This window comes from Grampus griseus (assembly GCF_964374135.1).
Source record: "Grampus griseus genome assembly, chromosome: X".
Classification (NCBI taxonomy): Eukaryota; Metazoa; Chordata; class Mammalia; order Artiodactyla; family Delphinidae; genus Grampus; species Grampus griseus.
Window position 1 is genome coordinate 103,249,599 of NC_138999.1, and position 23,268 is coordinate 103,272,866.

The following is a 23,268-nucleotide window of genomic DNA, read 5'->3' on the forward strand; positions in this document are numbered from 1 at the left end:
TGGGAAGAAGACCTAAATAGACATTTCTCCAAAGAACACATACAGATGGCCAAGAAGCACATGAAAAGCTGCTCAATATCACTAATTATTAGAGAAATGCAAATCAAAACTACAATGAGGTATCACCTCACACCATTTAGAATGGGCATCATCAGAACATCTACAAACAACAAATGCTGGAGAGGGTGTGGAGAAAAGGGACCCCTCTTGCACTGTTGGTGGGAATGTAAATTGATACAGCCGGTATGGAGAACAGTATGGAGGTTCCTTACAAAACTAGAAATAGAATTACCATGTGACCCAGCAATCCCACTACTGGGCATATACCCAGAGAAAGCCAGACACATGCACCCCAATGTTTGTTGCAGCACTATTTCCAATAGCCAGGTCATGGAAGCAACCTAAATGCCATTGACAGAGGAATGGATAAAGAAGATGTGGTGTATATACACAATGGGATATTACTCAACCATAAAAAGGAACGAAATTAGGTCATTTATAGAGACGTGGATGGATCTAGAGACTGTCATATAGAGTGAAGTAAGTCAGAAAGAGAAAAACAAATATTGTGTATTAATGCATTTATGGGAACCTAGAAAAATGGTACAGTGCAGTGGCAGGCTGCACAGGCTCCCGGGAGGGGAGGTGTGGATAGTGACCTGTGCTTGCACACAGGCTTCTTGGTGGCTGCAGCAGGAGCGTTAGCCTTTCATGCCTGTCTCTGGGTTCCAAGCTGATAGCCACGGCTTGCGCCCATCTCTGTAGCTCTTTTAGGTGGTGCTCTGCCTTCTTTGGGCAGACAGGGAAGGAATCCCCTCTCCTCGCACACCCTGAAACAATGGTCTCTTGCTTCTTAGGCAGGTCCAGGCTTTTTCCCGGACTCCCTCCCGGCTAGCTGTGGCGCACTAGCCCCCTTCAGGCTGTGTTCACGCAGGCAACCCCAGTCCTCTCCCTGGGATCTGACCTCCGATGTCCGAGCCTCAGCTCCCACCCCGACCCGCCCCCGCAGGTGAGCAGACAAGCCTCTTGGACTGGTGAGTGGTGGTCGCCCTGATCCTCTGTGCGGGAATCTCTCTGCTTTGCCCTCTGCAGCCCTGTTGCTGCGCTCTCCTCCATGGCTCTGAAGCTTCCCCCGTGCCCACCCCCTGCCTCTGCCAGTGAAGGGGCTTCCTAGTGTGTGGAAACTTTTCCTCCTTCACAGCTCCCTCCCAGAGGTGCAGGACCCGTCCCTATTCTTTTGTCTGTTTTTTCTTTTGCCCTACCCAGGTACGTGTAGATTTATTTGCCTTTTGGGAAGTCTGAGGTCTTCTGCCAGCGTTCAGTAGGTGTTCTGTAGGAGTTGTTCCACATGAAGATGTATTTTTCATGTATTTGTGGGGAGGAAGGTGATCTCCACCTGTTACTCCTCCGCCATCTTGAAGGCCTCCCCCAGCAGCTTTACTCTGATATGCAACACAGTTGAGCCCCAAGAACAAGTCTTCCTGACTGACAGGCCCTGGTATTTTTACAAGCCTTCCCCTCCTTCTTCAGCTCTGTCTTCTGTTTCTGATCTCAGGAACCAACTCACTGAGGTGTTTTGCAATCTTTGAACAGTCCTTCAATCAGGTCCTGTAGTGTCTACAGAATCCCCCCAGTGTTTTTAAATGTTGGGCCCTGGATATTCAGTCATCTTTCCCCAGTCTGTGCCCAGCCCCTGTTGTGATTTTATATGTCCAATGTATTTTATTGAGGTTTGGCAGGACTGGCATTTGTCAAGGGACAATTTTAGGCTGTGTTTTCCAGGCGATCCAGTAATATAAGGAGCCATTGTTCCTCTCCTCCAAAGCTCTGCCAAATGTAATTATGCCATCTAAACAAATAAGCGCCTCCAGGTAAGTCATATCACCAGTTGCTTTTTCCATCAAACTCCTCAAGGTGTCTGGGCCTCCAGAGATGAGTGGGGCAGCCTTTCAAATAGGGAAAACACCACAGGGAAGACAAAAGCTGGCTTTTCTTTGCCCTAGTCAGAGGTAGGAATTCAACAATAGCACTTCTCAAACACAGCACTGGAAATTACTGATCTCTACCATGCAGTCTAGAGGTTAATCTGGACACAGAACTCTCTCTTTAAGGTGGAGAAGGATAATAGAACATCATTATCCACACCTCTGTCCTGAGTCTGCCCTCTCCTATCATGAGCTTTCCTTCTTCTCCTTTATATATTAATTTATTCAGCTGAATAGTAGTTCTCAACCTTGACTGCCTATTATAATCCGTGGAGTTTCTCATAGAACATCTATCCCTGGGCCCCACCCACCCTAGAGATCATAACATTTTCTAAACACCTACTCTATGCTAGGTCCTGTGCCCTGCCTTAGGAGTAGAAGCAATTCAGTCATGATCCCTGCCTCCATATAGTTCATAGTCGAGGGACAGAGACAGATAAATTAAAAAATTCAGTGAGAAAATACAGTGTAACTCCATGTTCTTTTCTTAGTCTAACTTGTTTCTCATAAAATTGTGCCAGTATGGGTAAGGTAAACATGGATTTTTTCAACAAGTCCTAGTATACAGGAGAAGGAGGCTTTCTTGGGTTCTTGGGTGACATAAATTGAGAATTAAAAAATACTAAAATGTACACGAATGCCCATAGAAATTTTATTTGTAATAGCCAAAAACTGGAAACAGCCCACTGTCCTTCAGTGGATGAATGGTTGCACAAACTGGCACATCCATACCTTGGAATACTACTTAGCAAGAAAGAGTAACAAACTGTGAATACATACGACAACCTGGATGAATCACCAAATTATGCTTAGTGAGAAAGGCTACTCCCAAAAGGTTGCATCTTGTGTGATTCCATTTATACAACATTTTTGAAGCAACAAAATTATAGAGATGGAAGAATGTTTAGTGGTTCCTAGGGGTTAGGGAATTGGAGAGGGAGGTGGGTAAGTGTGGCAACATGAAAGATCCTTGTGGTAATGAAAATATTCTATATCTTCATTGTTGTGGTGGTTACACAAGGCTATACATGTGATAAAATTATATAGAGCTAAACACCCACCCATACACATACTCAGACACAAATGAATACATGTATAACTAGTGAAATCTGAATAAGCACTGTGAATTGTACCAATGTCAATTTTTGGTTTTGATGTTGCATTATAGTTGTATAAGATGCTAATATTGGGGATACCAAGGAAACATTGCATGGGACTTCCCTATACATTTCTTGCAACTTTCTTTGAATGTATAGTGATTAAAAAATAATAAGAAGTTACTAACCAGAAATCAAAAGGATTAAAAGTGTTAGACACACTTATAAATGCAAAACCATAAATGGCTACATTAGGAGAAGCTGGGATTTTAGCTACTCTTTGATGTTATAAGGAAGACAAACAGTCCTCAGGGAATATTAAATTTAAAAAATAGATAAGTTTTATTGTTTTTTCCAATTAAAAAAGAATGTTTCTTCAGGAAAATTTAAAACATTTAGTTGAAAAAAAGGTCTTTAGTAATCCTGTCATTTTGGGATAATCATTTTTTTCAACATTTAGGGTATATATCTTTTCAATCTTTTTTCTATGCATAAAATTAAAAGAAAAAATTTCACACTCAGCAATAAATAATTTTTTTCTCTTTTTAAAGAGTTTTGTATTAATATGACCTTAATGTATATACAGTATTCTATCGTGTGGATGCAGAATGAATTATTTACCCAGTCCTCTATTCTGGATAGATTGTTTTCAAGTTTTTGGTATTATAGATAATAATCCTGCAATACACATCATTGTGCTTGCATCTTTGTATATATCTCTGGTTACTTCCTTAGTAAAAATTCTTAGGAGCAAAATTACTGGGTCAAGGATTATATAAAAATTTAAAGCTTTTGCTTTGTTTGGCTAAATTGCCAGCCAGAAAGGTTTTATGAACATTCCATCTCTGTTTTTTCCTGAGCATATTCTTTGTTGCTAATGTTAGCAGCTGGGTAGTAGCCTGGGTAGACCCACTGTGGCAAATCTTCTGTTCCTTGGTACAGTGTTAAAGGATCTAGCACAATGCTGGGTGCACACTAAGCCCTCAGAAATATTTGTTGATTTAATATCCTTCATAATGCATTCTTTGAAACTCTTATCTGCAGTTAGTGGAAACAAAATCATCAAAATATTAGTGTGCTTTAACCCCGAATTATATCCCTGACATCTGGTAAAGAGTAAGGACTTGAGGGAACAAATAGGTACATTTTGATAGAGGGGAACGACTTGGGAAAAGCCTGGAGTCTCCAAAGTGGGAAGCAGAAACCATCTGAGGTTTCTGGGAGCAGACTGAAGGGGTCTGAAAAACTGAGGTTTGAGGTTTGCTGGGAAGGGTAGTTGTTGGGAGGGTAGAGGAGAGGAAAGCTCTTGCCTGTTACCTGCTTCCCCCAACTCCACTCCTTTAAGCACTCAGGGTGTTAATAGACCTGGTGGCCTTTATGTAAAACAGTGGGCAAACTTCTCCCAGCAGAAGTCTGGGCATAATTTATTCTGAATTGTGCTTTTATTTTTCACTTGTAGTGAGGAAGGTATGGGTTTCATCTGTCTAAGTTTCCCTCTTTGTGTCTTGCATGTGGCTATTACCCATGCAGTGGGACCGGTGGCCAGAGAGAGGTCTGGGCTTCCCATCATTGCTGCTCCTTCCACCCTCTGCCTGAAATACAAAGAGGGTAGACCACCTCACAGGCCCCAGGGCTCTCTGGGAGGAGCCCACCATGGTTTCAGAAAAGACTAGGACACGGTCAGTTCTATTTAATCACCAGATGTGATTAAATAATAACAATATGTAAGCATTCAAAAAATTATACCTGGGACTTCCCTGGTGGCGCAGTGGTTGAGAGTCCGCCTGCCGATGCAGGGGACACGGGTTCGTGCCCTGGTCCGGGAAGATCCCACATGCCGCGGAGCGGCTGGGCCCGTTGGCCATGGCCGCTGAGCCTGTGCGTCCGGAGCCTGTGCTCCGCAGCGGGAGAGGCCGCAAAAGTGAGGGGCCCGCGTATCGCAAAAAAAACAAAAAAAACACACAAAAAAACAAAAAAAACCCAGATTCTTCTTGGATAACTTTATGTCATCTTATTTAATCTTTCTAACCTGGTAAGATAGATCCTTATTATCCTCATTTTACAGTTCCGGAAATGGACTTAATTTATTTACCTGGATCACCCAGCTAGTATGTTGTAGATCTAGGACTTGAAATTGGATTTGAAATCCCATCTGTCTGATTCTAAACACCTGCTCCTGGCCACTGCCTGATTTGAAGCACACAGAGTGATGTGCTCTTCCTGAATCTATTTCCTCCATTGCATGTCTTATTTTCTTAGATTCCACCTTTGGAGATTCAATCCCTTGCCTCATGAAGGCTTTTCCTACCCAAAGATCCCTTTTAGAATGATATCTATTCAAAGGAGCAGCAGTGGCTTAAGCACATCAGATAACACTGGAGTGGAGGAAAATGGGCTGTTAGCTAATTCCCCCAAACAAAGGACATGGGAAATTAATTCAGTTTTCTCAAGGTAATCAGGGAGTTTTGGAGAATCAGGGACACAAAGATCCAAAGTAGGATAGATTAGATCAAGTATAAATTTTATATTGGTACCCTCAGAGGTTTGCTACCATTTCGAAAGTCAATCCTTTGGGGCCTACTCCATTGTTTCTGCATTCCAGATGATGTTATTAGCATATAAAGTAAACAATACATTTTAATTCTCGGAGGCCCCAATTCAACCTTCTGTAGCTTTTCTTGCCTCCTTCAAAGTTCCCTTTATTTCTCAAGGTTACAGGAAGATTCAATCATGTTTGTATATCATGAGGGAGTTTTTTCCCCGGCAGGCTGAGACAGCATACTGTCACAGGCCCTTTGATATTCTGGTTTTGCTGTACATTTTAATAGGTACTTGCTCAGACTAATCAATCATCTGTAAGATGTAACAGTAATATTGTTGAGTGCATGTTATATTCCAGACACTGTACTAAGCACTTTTCATGTGTGATCTCATTAAAGTCTCATGAGTCTGAGAACAAACACTGTCCCAGAAAAGGCCAACTTGTTCAAAGTCACAAAGATAGTAGCAGAATGAGGACTTAGTTCTAGTCTGACTTCAGAGTCTCATAACTCTGCCTGTGGTAACTATAGTTACATAATAATAATAGATCTAAATACATAGGGGCTCTGAAAAAAGGTGGTAGGATATTTGGAAGGGCTGTTAGAGGTCATCTTGTCCAACCTGCACATTTCACAAACGACAGAACTGAAGCTAGACCAAATTGCCTGCCCAAAGGCTATGGTTATTGGCAGACTTAATAGACAATTTTAGCTTTTATGGTGAGCATCATTCTAGCAAAATCAATGGAGATCTAATTTATTTCAATCTTGTTTACCCAATATCCATTTGTTATAACCAGGTTAGTCTCATCACTGACCTGGGCACATGTTTTGCTCATTTCTACCTCAGTAGCATGACCCACACTGGTCCCTTTGCCTAGGATTTATTCTTTCTTTCCAACCTATCTATTTTATTAATCCTTCAAGCCCCAGCTCATTTTTCACCCCCTCCATGCAGACTTTCCTGCCCATTCTGGCTCATTGTAAAGTCATACAGCAGCCTGTATCATTCATTTGGCCTGTAATCACACATTAATGTGTATTTTCATTTAAATGTTCTCAGGTGTGTTTTTTCTTCCCCACAGACTGCCCTCCCCCAAGCTCATCAAGGACAGGAACCATATCACATAGTGTGCCTCTTTTGTAATCCTTTTGATTCCTAGAAAAGCACTAGACACATAGCGGACATTCGAAGAATAATTCTTGAATGAATGAATGAATGAATGATGTAAGCAAGAAAAAAATGAAATGGTAAACTCTGCCATCTTGTGGCTATTGGTCTTTAGTGTTGCCATTGTCACAGTGTTTTTCAGTGTTGAAATTAGAAAAGTGGCACATAGCAAGAAACTAAGGTGATGGTGGCGAAGTGGGGAAGGTGTCTTTTTTTTTTCCTCGATGTATCAGCAGCATGGTCACTGAAATGTTTTATATGAGAAAACAGAGATGGAGGGAAACCAAAAACTAAATAAACTGTGTACCTAAGGACTGAACACAGACCCAGGGAATAGTGATTGGATTTCCTCCCTGCTTTGAAAGGGACAAGTAATAGAAACTGTCCCAACATGTTCAACAGTCCAGAGCACTGATCAGATGACCAACCTACTTATTTAGGGGATCTATGAATAGACCTTTCATAACAGTCATCTGGTGAAGAGAGTCTCTGCCTTGGAGTTAACCGTTCTAGGATCCAGTTCTTAGTTCTGCTGAGCAACAACTTCTCTTGTCTCAGTTCTCTTATTAGTTAATTTACTGCCCAGTTTAATCCTAGGGCTGTTGTGAGGCTCTGTGAGACTACAGGCAGAAAAATTCTTAGAAAAGTTTCCAAAAAGTGTTATATATGTTTAACATTTCCATAAAAGAAAAATAATGTTTATACTTTACATTTGTATAACACCTAAACATCTGTAAAGTGCCTTTACAGCCATTATTTATTTTCAGTCTAGGAGGTAGGCAGGCAGGTGGGCATTATTGCCCTCAATTTAAGATGAAGTTCAGAGATTCATGTTCAGAGTAAATAAACACATATTGAGGACCTGTTACATGCCAGGCATGGTGATCGGTGCTTTCCAACTTCAGTTAGAGAAGTTAAGTGAATTGCCCAAGATCACCTGGCTGGTTAGTGGCTGAGTCTGTGCTCCAACCCAGGTCATCTGACTTCAGAACCCAGCGCTCAAGCACTACTGTCTTTCGGTCCAGTCTAATTCATCTCTGGTGCCATTTGCATTTCATTGTTCTCTCTCTTTTGTGGAATGAAACATTTTGTTTCCTGTTAAAAATATTTAAGGTCTCAAAAGCAGGTGCACCCAAAAGCACTTGGTGTGGGTTACTGTCCTCTACTTCAGGCAGTGGTGCTCCACCCTGGTTGTACATTAACACTACCTGGAGAGTTAAAGCAATTACCCATGTTCTGGCCCCACAGCAGAGTAATTATTATACATCAGAGTCTAAGGGTGAAACCTGGGAAAAAGTTACCTTTTTCTTCTCTTTTAAAGCTAATTCTAAGGTGCAGCCTGGGTTGAGAACCACACTGCTCTAACAGAAAGTCAGTGACTCAACATTCTAAGAGTCAGTCCAACTTTCTCAGAGACTGGTCTCAGGGCATTCAATGGGGAAGAGGGAAGGGGAGTAAAAAAACATCTTAGAAATGTCATTTGTTGAGTCTGATTTTAGTAGTGCAAGCAAACTGAATAGCAGTGACAGAGGTAAATCATTAGAGCTAAAGAAGAACCAGGAAAGAGAAGGACATGGATCCCACTTTGAGGTAGAGAGAGGGATGGCAGACATCTCCTCACTTCAGAAGAGCAGACATTATGTCCCTAGTAATTAATTAATTCATAAATCAAGTGTTTACTGAGCACCTCCTATATGTCAGGCACTATTCTGGGTAGTGGGGTTATAGCAGTGAACAAGCCAGATATAGAATTTAGAATCATGGAACTTTCACCCTAGTTGTGGGTGCAGGAGAATAGTTCCTCCACGGTGCCTTGGTGACCATGAATGTCTCCACACAGGCCACATAGCCAAGGCTCAACAATGGTCTGACTCAAGTCTTAGAGGAATGCCCTGTAATCCTCTCCGGAACATGGCAAGATAAGCAACATTGTGAGGAACTGTTACAAGACCATTTCTTATCCACCTCCCTATCCTGTGGGAGGCTACCATGAAACAGTTTCTCATCTGTCTCTCTGGTTCTGGTAAGGCATAGAGCTTTCCACCATCACGGACACAATCCCTTTCAGTATAGCTGCAGTATAAGCTGCTTGGCTGTAGTTTAGATTTGGCTCCTCTGCAACAGTGACCCACTGCTCATGTCATCTGTCACGTGGCCCCTCCAATTCAATGTCATCCTGTGGGACTAGGGACATGGGGTGCCGACACCATGATGATCTTGTTTTTGCTGCCTGTGTAAGTAATAAACTGTCTGTATCCATTTAGGCTCGTTGTCTTCCAATTGGCTGAATCCATGAAAGTGTAGTAAGTCAACCTAGCAGCTGCCAATGCATTGCTGCTTAGGGACTGCTTGACTACTTGATTGTAGGGACAGACCCATACCAATTACACAGAAAAACAAAGTTACAAGTTGTGATGAATACAATGACTCCTAAGTGAGCTTAGAAATCACCTAAATATTGGGGAGAAGGGACAAACCTTACAGATGAATTCCAAGTAAGAAATGTAGAAAAAATGAGAAAAATACAAAATCACCATTAGACAAATATCATAATAATAATTGTTGTGGATAAGATAGATGCTAACATCAGTGGGCAAAAGTTTGAGAAGAAATAGGATATTTGTGTAGTCTCAAAGTACCTCCCCCAAGATACTTACTGATTGCAAGGGGAAAAATAGTAACTTTACAGTGGAGAAACCCAGCGCCCTTAGTTCGTTCGAGAGGGAACATTTGGGGGTCAGATAACTAATGGAGTCCTGGCCCAGGAATGGTTCATCATGGGTCTGCTGGGTGTATGGACCTACCTGATGGTCATTTCCCTAGTTCCAGACTGTATAACTAGACTGGAGAAGTTCAACAGTTGGCAGAACTCTCACATTGGTTCCCTGACCAGTAGAGTAAGAACTATTGTGGTAGGAAAAGCCAAATAGAAGCCTCAGAAATTCCTCACTCCCGCATATCAAGATAGTAAGTTAAGTAAGTAAATAAAATTTAAAAACCATACCGCATCCCAGGGAGAATTGCAGAATTTAGTGCTCTCAACAACTTATACAGTGCAGTTCCCATCAGGTTCCTATTTAACTCACTGTGTGGCCCCTGAAAAAAAACCAGATGAATCACGGCAGGTGACAAAATGAAGTACCAAAAATTTTACTGAGTAGTAGTACCAACTGCTGTGTCAAATGTGGTATCATCACTAGAGCAGATTAACATATGTGGCTATTGATCTAATGAATGTGTTATTTTCTATACCCATTAGAAAGCAGATCAGAAAGTTTGCATTCACATGGTATGGCTATCAGCACATGTGCTGAATGCTCTAATGTGCTGCCTAGATCTCCTTTCAGCAATGAAGATGTTATTCCCTCAGCTGCTGGGAGCACATCTAGAAGATGGCCCTCAGGTGTCAGCTTTCCTTAGGGATCACCTCAGCTAAAGAAAAGTGCCTCACCCAAGGGAAACCTACATCCGATGACTAATCAATGCAGGGGTACAGAGGCCCAGGCCTCTTAACCCAGTTTGGGACAACCAGTTATTCTATTTCCAGAGCTTACCATGGGGTTGGCTGAGGCCTTTGTTAGGACTGCATTATAGCTTCACTGACCAATGCTGTTTCCTCCACTGCCTTTCCACAGGTGTTGATCCGAAGGGCACTCCCAAATTAACATCTCACGCACTAGTCCCTATCTCAGAGTCTGTTGCCTGGGGAACCCAGACTCTGTGATAGTTGGTGCCCAGAGTGGTCTGTAGAAGCACATGTTACAGGATTTTGGACCTGGATTACCCACTGCCTGGCTGGCACTGAAGATGCCATACTGGTGAGAGATGGAGCATGGATATTCCCTGACACAAGGTCACAGTGCAGTTAAAACTTTCGTTGGTGCAAGGGAATATATTAGCTATTGGCTTATATATATTTTAGAAATATGAGGAGACTAGTAATCTGTAAAATAATAGAATTTGGTGGTTATTCTAAGTTTGATTGACACTCTGGAAAAAGATTACAAAAAGCTGAAAGCGATTAGTTGGCAATTTAAAGTTAAGTGTGAAAGCCATAGAACCTCTTTGGTAGCATATAAAGAGGCTGTCACTCCTGCAGCAGGATGAGAGAGAAAGGGAAGGATCAGGCCCAAGACTTAGTCATAAGGATAGTCAATCTCCAAAGGTAGTTAAAATCCCAACTAAGGCAGGTCTGCAATGCCAAGGTCAGGGCTCTGGTGGGGAAAGAATGAGACTGACATATGAGAAAGGGACTTCTGGGCCTTGAAAACCTTGAATTTCCAGATTGCCTTGACTCTCTGAGCCTGTAGAAGTGGCCCATTCCTCCTCATTTGCTTGAACACAGTACAGAGGCCTCTCCATTACAAGACAATATGTGCCTTCCTCCCTCAGGGTTTGCCTCCCCACCTCTCCACCTTGCTCCTCCAATAACAAGGGTTAAATCACCATGTAATCCAACTGGGGATGTGCTATGCTGCTAAGATAGGAAAGGGACAATACCCTGATAAAACTGCAGCATCTGTCAAAATGTATCAGTGGGAGCTGGGACAGTAGGTATGTGCAAAGATTTTGCTAAACCATGGAGGGGTAGAACACAAGTTTGGATAAAAGATAGTTTATAAATATAGGAATATTCTCCTGTGATACAGGATTTAACACCCTGGCAAGGACCCTGTATAACGATACTAACACACTTAGAAGGTTGGATCCTAGAAGCATGGAAAACATGTTGGTTGATATTAACTTTGGGTAGAAATGCCTGAACTGCCATGACAGACAGTGGCTTAGAAGGCTCAGTGGACCCTGGGAGTGGATATGTTATGTGAGGCCAGAAGATCCACTGGCGGATTATGTTGCACATGAGGGCTCAGGGAACAAACACACTGTTCACCAAGGCCATGAGGAATGTGCTGGTGAGAGGGCACCAACATCACTAAGAAGTTCATGTGCAGGCCACATGCAGGCCAGGGTGGATAGCAGGAGAGGCAATCACAGAGTTAGGCTCATAACTAGCAAAGGGGGTGGTGGGGAAACTGAAGTAATAGAGGCCAGGTGGTTATGCACAACTGCCAGAAGCTAGGTGGATGCAACAATCATAATAAGGAACTAGGTCAGAGTGGCAGCCAAGGGGGCCTGACCCAGTGGGAGTTGAGGAGGTGGTGCATATCATATGATATCCCTAGGGGCAAAATAGATGGGCAGGCAACAAGGACACTGCTCAATCTGCAAAATCAAAAGCAATCAAGCTTGAATAATCAGGATGCTGAGAGCAGTTGCTCCAATACAAAGTCATGCCCTCGTGCTGAGTTTCTGGATATGAGACAGTTTTCAGACCTGGAACCCATGTACTAAATGGGGGTCCAAGTTTCCAGGTAGAAAGGACCCTGCAATACCAGTGCAAGGTATACATAAACTGCAAGTATATGTAGTAATGATTCCTTCCGTCCTTTCCCAAAGGGACCCATGGCCATTTATTTGGTACACTGGAAAAAGGGAACTCAAACATTTTGAGAACTGTTGGACTGATGGGCATGGGGGTACAAAAGGCCCTTTCCTCGAGTTAGGGGAGGGGTGCTCTGTAGTGCAATGTATACTCCAGAGGATCTCTGTGGGGTCATGTTGAAGCTAGTCTCCAGCTAAGACCAAATTCCTGCCTAGCTTTCCCCCCTGGTTCTCTCTTGACTGCCTTACTCCCTTCTGAGAGCACCTCTCCAATGAATCACATGCACAAGAATCCTTGTCTCAGGCCCTGCTTCTAGCAAACCCAACTTAAGACAAACTGTGTCCATTCATACAGGAAAGATTCATAGTAATCCACAGGAGGGTTGTGCCCTGATACATTTAACCATTTTCCAAGTGATGGATTTATCTAGTCTTTTTCTATTACAAACAATTCTTCACTGAACATTCTTGCGTTTGACTCTATATGTCCCACATGTTCTCAAACCTCTTTATGTAACTTGTCTTCAGAAATGCTCATCTAGGATTTCAGGTAGTCCCAAGAGAGCTATGAACATTAGTTTTGTGGACTATGGCTATATTCCAGGAAACTAATTACCTAAGGTAAATCATAAAAGAGTCCATGAATTATGGAGCTACACAAAGGTATTCGCAAAGCATCACAGATTAAGGAAATGAAAAGGAAGAAGGATGGCTGGAGAAATAAGTTGAGTTAGTGAGAATAGTCCAGATAAGCTTTGAGGAAGTGGTTAGATTTAAGTAACATTTAGGAGTACTCTTACTAAAGGAAAATTAGAATATTGAGGTTAGGTAATATTAAGTGGCAAACACATGGTTGAATGTTCTGGTTAATTAGGAGACTGAAGAGATGAGGCAAGGGACTAAAGTGAGGATCTTAAAGTGCAGTATTGGAAATTACAACCAAAATGGCTAAACTGAACAGGTGTACCTAGGAATGAACTATTAATGAATACAAATGCCTAAGAATCGTTTTTCTTGAACTTATTTCCTGTAGTGCTTTTCTGAAAGAACACCATGCTCTTTTCTAAGCTTATTTTTTCTTTGTTTTGATCATCGTTCCTCCCTTACTTCCTGCCGTCATTGCCAAGATCCAGGAGGCAAAGATAGGCAAGAGAGCATGTCATGGATCATAGGACAAGCTGTGTGACTCCAAACAAAGGTTGGAGTACAGAAACCCTGCCTTGGCTATGCTCTCACACAAATGGGTCACCTGGCCTATTTTTTAAAAACTGGATCCATTAATATGACAATGTCCATTTTGTGGTCGTTCCACGTCATGGTGTTCCTATGACATGCTGCTTTTACTCCCATAATATCACTGTTTTCATTCTGATTTGCATTATAGTTAAATTATTTACTATTCTGAGGTCACGAAGTGGTGGCATATGGGACACCTTTGACCCATAGATGTGCTGTATTAAGCTAACATGTGTTCACATTTAAAAAGATAGTTGCCAATATTTCAAAAATAGGAGGGTTCATACAAAAATATGGATTCCTTACTTCTGCAAAAACAGAATCTGGCACATAGAGCCCCCATTTCCTCATGACAACAACTGACTGGAACTGAGCAGTGGCTGCCCTTATTATCAACTTGACATTGAATCTGAAAGTCTGTTACTGTTTTTTATAGAACAGAACTGGCATTGTTTTTCTTCTAGCAACATTAAGAAAGTGAAATCTTTTTCTGTATCCAGTTTCTATAAAAATTGGGAAAACAATAGCTAGACTGAGAGGGGAGAGGACTGTTGATTCAAGAAATAAAGGACAGAAGTGGGCTGAAGACTAGGTTAGGCTAGGAATGGAGAACTTGGACAAAACTGCTGAGATGGCAGAGGGAGAAAGTGAAGAAGGTAGTTGAGTCACTTCTCTTACCAGGCTTCTCATGGGGAAACCACTCCTAGGGCATATTTTACTGTTTCTCTGCCTTCAACTGAAATTTTCATTGAGTGCCTGCATGCTACCAGGCACTGGGGATATGGTAATGAATAAAGGACACATAGCTCCTGCTCTCCTGGAGCTCACCGTCGACTTGGGGAGCCAGACGTTAATAAATATTATGAGGGAAAATAAGAGGGTGCTAAGAAAACAAACACTAAAGAAACTTTTCCTCAAGGTCCATCCATGTTGTTACAAATGTCCTTCTTTTTCATGGATGAATAATACTCCAGTGTGTGTGTGTGTGTGTGTGTGTGTGTGTGTGTGTATGCACACACTGTTGTATGTATGTGTATATATGTGTGTGTGTGTGAGTGTATATATATATATATATATACACTCCATTGTATGTATGTATATATGTATGTATATGTATATATACACACATATGTGCATGTGTGTTTTTGTGTATATATAGCACATCTTCTTTATCCTTGAGGACATTATGCTAAGTGAGAGAATTCAGACAGAGATAGACAAATATTGTAGACAAATACTGTATGATCTCACTTATATGTGGAATCTAAAAAAGTCAAACTTTTTTTTTTTTTGGCCACGCTATGAGGCATATGGGATCTTAGTTCCCTGACCAGGGATCAAACCCGGGTCCCCTGCATTGGGAGCTCAGAGTCTTAACTACTAGACCACCAGGGAAGCCCTTCTCTCTTTTTTTTTTTGATTCAATTAATCAATTGTATGGCTGACCACAAGGGTGTGGATGTTCTTTTTTAATTGAAGTATAGTGTTGTACGATATATCCTTGTAGCTTATTTTATACCTAATTGTTTGCACCTCTTACTCCCCCACCCCTATATTGCCCCTCTCCTCTTCCTCTCCCCACTGGTAACCAGTAGTTTGTTCTCTATATTTGTGAGTCTGCTTCTTTTTTGTTATATTTACGAGTTTGTTGTATTTTTTAGATTCCACATATAAGTGATAACATATGGTATTTGTCTTTCTCTGTCTGACTTACTTCACTTAGTATGATAATCTCTAGGTGCATCCATGTTGTTGTAAATGGCAAAATTACATTCTTTTTAATGTCTGAGTAGTATTCCATTGTATGTATATGCCACATCTTCTTTATCTGTTCCTCTGTTAATGGAAACTTAGGTTGTTTCCATACCTTGGCAATTGTAAATAATGCTGCTATGAACACTGGGGTGCACGTATTGTTTCGAATTAGTGTTTGTGTTTTTAAAAAAGCCAAACTCTTAAAAACAGAGAGTAAAATGGTGGTTACCAGGGGCTGGGGTCAGGGTGGTAGGACAGGAAAGATGTTTAAGGATACAAACTTGCAACTAGTAGTAAATAAGGCCTGGAGATCTAATGCATAGTACAGTGAATATAGACAACAAGACTGTATTATAATCATTAAACATGCTAAGAGACTCGAACTTAATTATTCCAACCACTAAAAAGAAAGGATAATTATGTGACATGATAGAGGTACTAATTTTTGCTGCAATGGCAATCATACTACAATATATAAATGTATTAAATTAACATTTTGTACACCTTAAATTTACACAATGTTGTATGTCAAATATATTTCAGTTAAAAAAAGGAAAATTTTCCTAATCTAGGGGAAAGTTTCCCTGTGTAAGTGACACTTAAATTGGGGCCTGAAGTAAACAGGAGTTAGGCAAATAGGAGGGGATAGAGCTTTATAGACAGAGGAAACAGCATGTGCAAATACCACAAAACAGGCAGGAGTTTGGCACCACTGAAGACCTGGCAGAAGGTCTTGTTTCAGAGAGGAGAGTGGCTGGCAATGAGGCTGGAAGTATCCACGAGGCCACTGCACAGCCTTGGACGCTGTGGGAAGGAGTCTGGATCTTGTCTTCAGAGCAGCAAGAGTCACCAACAGGTTTTAAGCAAAATGTGCCATGGTACAAATTTTGTTTTAACACTAGCTTCAGCCACCCAGCAGTGAGTCCTTGTCCACAGAAAGCTTATCATTCTCACTGTTTTCTATGGTTGAAGCAGCTAAAGGTTTTTCCCACAGAGGATTTAAAAATTTTTTTCATCAGAAATAATAATTTCATCACAAATCTCTGACAACTGTGGACAATATGTCTTTCAGGAGATCTAAAATAAGTCTAGGAAAAAACTCCACTCTTCTCTGGCTCACTGGCCATATTGAAACCAATGGGAGTGAGGAGAGGTGTATTTTTCAATCATGCCAATTAATTTTAAAATTTAGAGGAGTACAAACAAAATCATTTTATTAATTAAGTCCTGCTCATTTGCCCTTGGATGTGTTTTTCCTACATGTCTCTGCCATTCTAGTCTCACAGCTACTGGCCTTGTTTAGGCCCTTACTACCTACGTGTGAATCATGGTCCCCTCACTATGCTCCCTACCCATTTTCCAACCATTACGTGCTTGAGCTGGGACCCATCAGTCATTTTTCCCCTGCTGGCAGGCCTGCCAATCCCATCACCATGTCACCCTGCAGCTCAGAAAGCCCTAACAGCTCTCCCACTGTCTACAGCAGGGTTTCTAAAGTGTGGCTCATGACTCTGCTCAAATATATGTATTTACTTTCATTTGCACAAAACATCTCTGGAAGGAAATGTAAGGAACTGATAACATTGATTGCCTTCAGGGAAGAGAATGAGTTGCTGGGGGCATGGTGGGAAGGAGACTTCTCTTTGTATAATCCTTTATAGTTTTTGAATTTTGAAACCTGTGATTTTTAGTATTTTTTTGAATTAAGAAGTATGATTCAGGAGTGTATTAGTTTGCTAGGGCTGCTATAACAAAATACCACAGATTGAATGGCTTAAACAATAGAAATTTGTTTTCTCATAGTTCTAGAGGCTAGAAGTCCAAGTTCAAGGTATCAGCAGGTTTGGTTTCTGCTGAGGCCTGGCTCCTTGGCTTGCAAATGGCCGTCCTCATATGGCCTTTCCTCTGTGTGTGCATATTCCTGGTATCTTTTTTGTGTGTCCAGATTTCCTCTTCTTATATGACACTAGTCAGATTGGATTAGGGCCCACTCTAGCAGCCTTATTTTATCTTAATCACTTCTTTAAAGGCCCTACCTCTAAATAACAGTTACATTCTGAGGTACTGGGTGTTAGGGTTTCAGCATATGGTTTTGGGGGGGGCCATTATTCAGCCCCTAACAATGAGCCATGTGCACTAGAAACATCTGTAGTGCTTGTTGAGAATGTTAAGAATCCTGTGCTCCATCCCAGATCCACTGATTCAGAATCTACTTATCATGAGTCTGAGGTCACATGGGTTGTTTGACTCCAGAAGCCCTCAGTTTGGCAGGACTTCACATTCTCTCCTCACCGAAGTACTTGTGTCTGAGGGGAAGTCATGCTTCCTCCTTTGTTCCTATCAATCCTTGGACGGAGGAATTCCACTCTCTCATTCCACTTCTATTAACCACTTGGCCCAGGTCTTTGCTCCTGGTATGCACACTACCTCTGCTTTATAACCCTGGATGTATCATCTTGTCCAACTTCCACAAGATCAGAGGCATGTACTACTGTCCACTCTGTTTCAGTTGCTTTAAATGGAACTCACATTTTTACATGTGTGGGAACATCAATAATAATAGGAATAGGACTACTATCCAACATTTATTGAATGCTACTATGTTTCAGGAATTATGTTAAAATTTTATATTATCTCATTTAATCTTTACAACAAAGCTATGGAATTAGTTACAGTCATCTCCATTTTATGGATGAGAAACAAGATCAGAGAGGTTAAGTTGGTGAAGATGGTGTAGCTAGTAAATGGCAGACTCTGGACTCTAACCCAGGCCTGTGTACCTCTAAAGTGCATGTTTTTCTATTACCATGATGGAGATTTTTGCCTCTACGTTCATGAGAAATATTGGTCTGTAATTTTCTTTTTTCATACTGTTTTAGTCTGGTTTTGGTACCAAGGTAATGCTGGCCTCATAAAATGCACTGGCAATTGTTTGTTCCTCTACTATCTTTCTGATAGAGATTGTGTAGAATTGATGTTATTTATTCTTTAAATGTTTAGCAGTGCAACCATCTGGGCCTAGAGATTTCTTTTTTGGAAGGTTTTAAAAATATAACTTTAATATCTTTAATAGTTATAGAAATATTCAGGTTATTTCATCTTGGATGAATTTCCATAGTTTGTGTTTTTTGTGGAATTTGCCTGTTATATCTAAGTTATCAAATTTATGTACATAGAGCTGTTTGTAGTACTCCCTTATTTTCCTTTTAATGTGTGAGGCATTTCTACTGATAGTCATTCTCTGATTTCTAGTATTGGTAATTTGTCTTATCTTCCTTCCTTTATCAGTCTTTGTCAGGTTATTACTTCTATTAATATTTTAAATTAATTAGCTTTTTCATTTATCTTCTCTATTATTTTCTGTTTTTAATTTCATTAGTTTTTCCTCTTATCTTTATTATTTCCTTCCTTCTGTTTGCTTTGGATTTATTTCATTCTTCTTTTTCTAGTTTCTTCTTCCTTCTGTTTGCTTTGGATTTATTTCATTCTTTTTTTTTCTAGTTTCTTTTTCTAGTTTCATTTTATTTTTTCTAGTTTCTTGGGAGCTCATATTATTGATTTGAGACTTTTCCTCTTTTCTAATATAAGCATTCAATGCTATAAATTTCCCTCTAAGGATTGCTTTAGCAGAATTTTGATGTTTTACTTTCATTTTCATTGTTTTATTATTTAGTAACCCTAGTTAAATTTTCCATCTGTTTTCTCTCAGTATACAGTTTTGAAAAAAATCTATTGCTATTTCTTCAAATTTACTCCTCTTCTGCAATGTCTTATTTGCTTTTAATCTGTCAAGTGTACTTTTCATTTCAGATGCTGTAATTTTTCATCTCTAGAAGCTCCTTTTGAGTCTTTTTTATATCTTCTATTCCTCTTCTTATTGTGCTCGTGTTTTTCTCTACCTTCTTAAACATATGCAGCATATTTATAACGCTGTTTTAATGTCCTTGTCTGCTGTTTCCATCATCTTGGTCATATCTTGACCTCTTTCTATTGACTTTTTTCCTCATTAGCGGTCATATTTTCTTGCTTCTTTATATGCCTAGTAACTTTATATTGAACGCCAGACATTGTTAGACTTTAGCTGTTGGTTGCTGGATTTTGTTGCATTCCTTTAAATAGTGTTGGATTTATTTTTCTGACACACAGTTAAGCTACTCAGAATTAGTTTGATCCTTTCAAGTCTTGCTTTTAAACTTTGTCAGGACAGGTTCAGAACATCCTTTAGACTAGGGTTAATTTTGTCCCCCTACTAAGGTACCATCCTTCTGAGGATTCCACTGGATGATCTGTGTATTAGGAGATCTTTCTATTCTGGCTGGTTAGGACATGGAGTGTTACCAGCCTTATGTGAGCTCCAGGAATTATTCTAATTACTCTTTTCTGTGGGTTTCTTTCCCTGGCCCTGGGTATTTTTCTCTCACATCTGTGCAGATCAATACTCAGCCGAAGACTTAAGGGGACCCTTCTGCATATCTCTAGAGCTGTTTCTCTGTGTAGCTCCTTCTTTTCTGATAGTCTACCCTAAAAATTATAGCTGCCTTGGCCCCCCTGAACACCAGTCTCTCTGTCTACTCAACTCAGTGAGACTGCTGGGCTCTGTTTGGGTTCCTTCTCCTTGCACTGCATCCTGGAAACTGCCTCAGTGCAGTCAACTGGTGCAGTTGTAGGGCTCACTTTGTTTCTACACGCTTGGGACTTGCAGTCTTTCACTGCTTGTTGCTCAATGTCCGAAAAACATTCTTTCATGTGTTTATACAATTTCGTAGTTTTTAAGGTGGAAGGGTATCCAGTTCCTGTTAATCCATCTTGGCTGGAAGCAGAATTTAATTAACTCAATTTTAACTTTTGTTTTTCTTACCTTGCTATGCTTAGCTTTTAGGAGAACAAAGCAAAGAATACAAAAATAGGCTGTATCCGAAATTTATTTTAAAAATTAATTTGTACAGCATGTCCTAGGCTCAGTCCACACTCAGCTGATCTGAGAACTATATGCCCTAGATGTCCCTAATTTTTCATAATTGATAGCAATGACCCTTAGGCTCTTGGCCAGTAGAAAAATACTGTGTCTCACCCAGAGTCTGCTTACTAAGAAAGGATGAGCTCAGTTTTATAAAAAGCCTTTCTAAGGGGTGTGTGCTTCGTTGTGGAGAATAATCCAAAGGGGTTTCTGCTTAACACTTAGTTGCTAGAATATTCTATTGCCCAAAAGAATTGCTTCAAACTTTCCAGTTAGTACAGGCTTTTCCTGTACTTGACATTTATTACCTAGTTTATCATCTCCACATACAGTTGCTTCCTACCCTCTACTGTTCTTCCTCACTATCAGTGCCCCTTCCCTACAAACACCAACTTTTTCCTGGCCCCAACATGTCAGAAGCTGAGCTATGTATCCCCAACTCCTGTTAGGCATTAATCTTAATATAACCCTAGCTGTACTTTATGCTGCCCTCTGCCATGGTCCCTCTACAGGCTGGTTTTCTCACTAAGTTTCTTTTTTTTAATTAATTTTTATTGGAATATAGTTGCTTTACAATGTTGTGTTAGCTTCTACTGCATAGCAAAATGAATCAGCCATACATATACACATATTCCCTCCATCTAGGACACTACAGTGCATTAAGTAGAGTTCCCTGTGCTATACAGGATGCTCCCATCAGTTGTCTATTTTATACATAGTATCAATAGTATATATGTGTCAATCCCAATCTCCCAATTCCTCCCACCCCACCCCTTTTCCCCTTGGTATCCATACATTTGTTTTCTATGTCTCTGTCTCAGTTTCTGCTTGGGAGTTAAGGTCATCTATCCCATTTTTCTAGATTCCACATATGTGCATTAATATACGATATTTGCTTTTCTCTTTTGGACTTACTTCACTCTGTAGGACACTCTCTAGGTCCATCCACCTCTCTACAAATGACCCAATTTTGTTTCTTTTTATGGCTGAGTAATATTCCATTGTATATATGTGCCACATCTTCTTCATCCATTCATCTGTCGATGGACACTTAGGTTGCTTCCATATCCTGGGTATTGTAAATAGAGCTGCAATGAACATTGTGGTACATGACTCTTTTTTTTTTTTTTTTTTTTTTTTTTTGCGGTACACGGGCCTCTCACTGTTGTGGCCTCTCCTGTTGTGGAGCACAGGCTCCGGACGCACAGGCTCAGTGGCCATGGCTCACAGCCTAGCCGCTCCGCGGCATGTGGGATCTTCCCGGACCAGGGCACGAACCCGTGTCCCCTGCATCAGCAGGCGGACTCTCAACCACTGCGCCACCAGGGAAGCCCATGACTCTTTTTGAATTATGGTGTTCTCAGGGTATATGCCCAGTAGTGGGATTGCTGGGTCATATGGTAGTTCTATTTTTAGTTTTTTAAGGAACCTCCATACTGTTCTCCATAGTGGCTGTATCAATTAACACTCCCACCAACAGTGCAAGAGGGTTCCCTTTTCTCCACACCCTCTCCGGCATTTATTGTTTCTAGATTTTTTGATGATGGCCATTCTTACTGGTGTGAGGTGATACCTCATTGAAGTTTTGATTTGCATTTCTCTAATGATTACTGATGTTGAGCATCCTTTCATGTATTTGTTGGCAATCTGTATATCTTCTTTGGAGAAATGTCTGTTTAGATCTTCCACACATTTTTTGATTGGGTTGTTTGTTTTTTGATGTTGAGCTGCATGCTCCGGCTGCTGGCAGTGGCCGGGTATGGGCCCAATGCTCCAGCACCGTACATTTTCAGGGCTAGTTGATTTGGCATGTGAGTTGTTACACACTCCTTAGCGGATTCCGACTTCCATGGCCACTGTCCTGCTTCTCACTGACTTTGGAATATGTTTTACTCATTTGGAATTTCAAGTCTATGCCCATGCTATTGCCACTTTCTGCAGTGTCCTTTGCCACCACAACTTTTGGCCATCCTTCAAAGGTCAACACAAGTTGCTCGCAGCCATCTTTGCCTTCAACTCCATCAAGTGTACCCTTTCAATCTGAATCATTCACTTAGGGACTTAATGCCTTGCCAGGGTTCCTGACAGTATTGCTCATGCATACAGCTTGTCTCCACAATTACAATGTAAACTCCTGGCGAGTAGAAACTTTTTAGAGGTGTTCTTATCTTTCTTTGTACTCCAACTCCAGTATCTAGTATTTTGTTATGCTCATGGTAAAGTAAGCCCCCAAACAATAATTTTTTTGAATGAGCAAATGAATGGAGAAATAAAAGAGCACTCTGAAATCTTTAAAATGAATAATAACAAAAGCCAACATTTATTGAACACTTACTCTGTGCCAGGTTTTTGCTAAGGACCATACATAGACTATCTTATTGAATTTCTCTCTCTTTTTTAGAGGGATCAGCATTTCTTTCTTTTTTATTGAAGTATAATTGACATACAACATAATATTAGTTTCAGGTGTACAACATAATGATTTTATATTTGTATACATTTTGTTTTTATTTATTTTTATTTTTTTATTGTAGTTGATTTACAATGTTGTGGCAGTCTCTGCTGTACAGTAAAGTGACTCAGTTATACACATACAGACATTCTTTTTTTATATTCTTTTCCATATGGTTTATCACAGGATATTGAATATTGTTCCCTGTGCTATACAGTAGGACCTTGTCATTTATCCATTCTAAATGTAATAGTTTGCATCTACCAACCCCAAACTCCTAGTCCATCCCTCTTGGATACATTTTGAAATGATCACACAATAGATCTAGTTAACATCCATCACCATACAAAGTTACAAAAATTTTTTTATTGTAATGAGAACTTTTAATATTCTCTTAGCAACTTTTGAATATACAATACAGTATTATTAGTTATAATCACCATACTGTACATTACATCCTCTGACTTATTTATCTTATAACTGGAAGTTTGTACCTTTTAACTCCCTTCACCCACTTTGCCTGCCCCCACCCCCCACCACCAATCTGTTCTCTGTATCTATGAGCTTGGTTATTTATCTACTTACTTATTTATTTATTTATTTAATTATTTGATTCCTAAAGGGATCAGCATT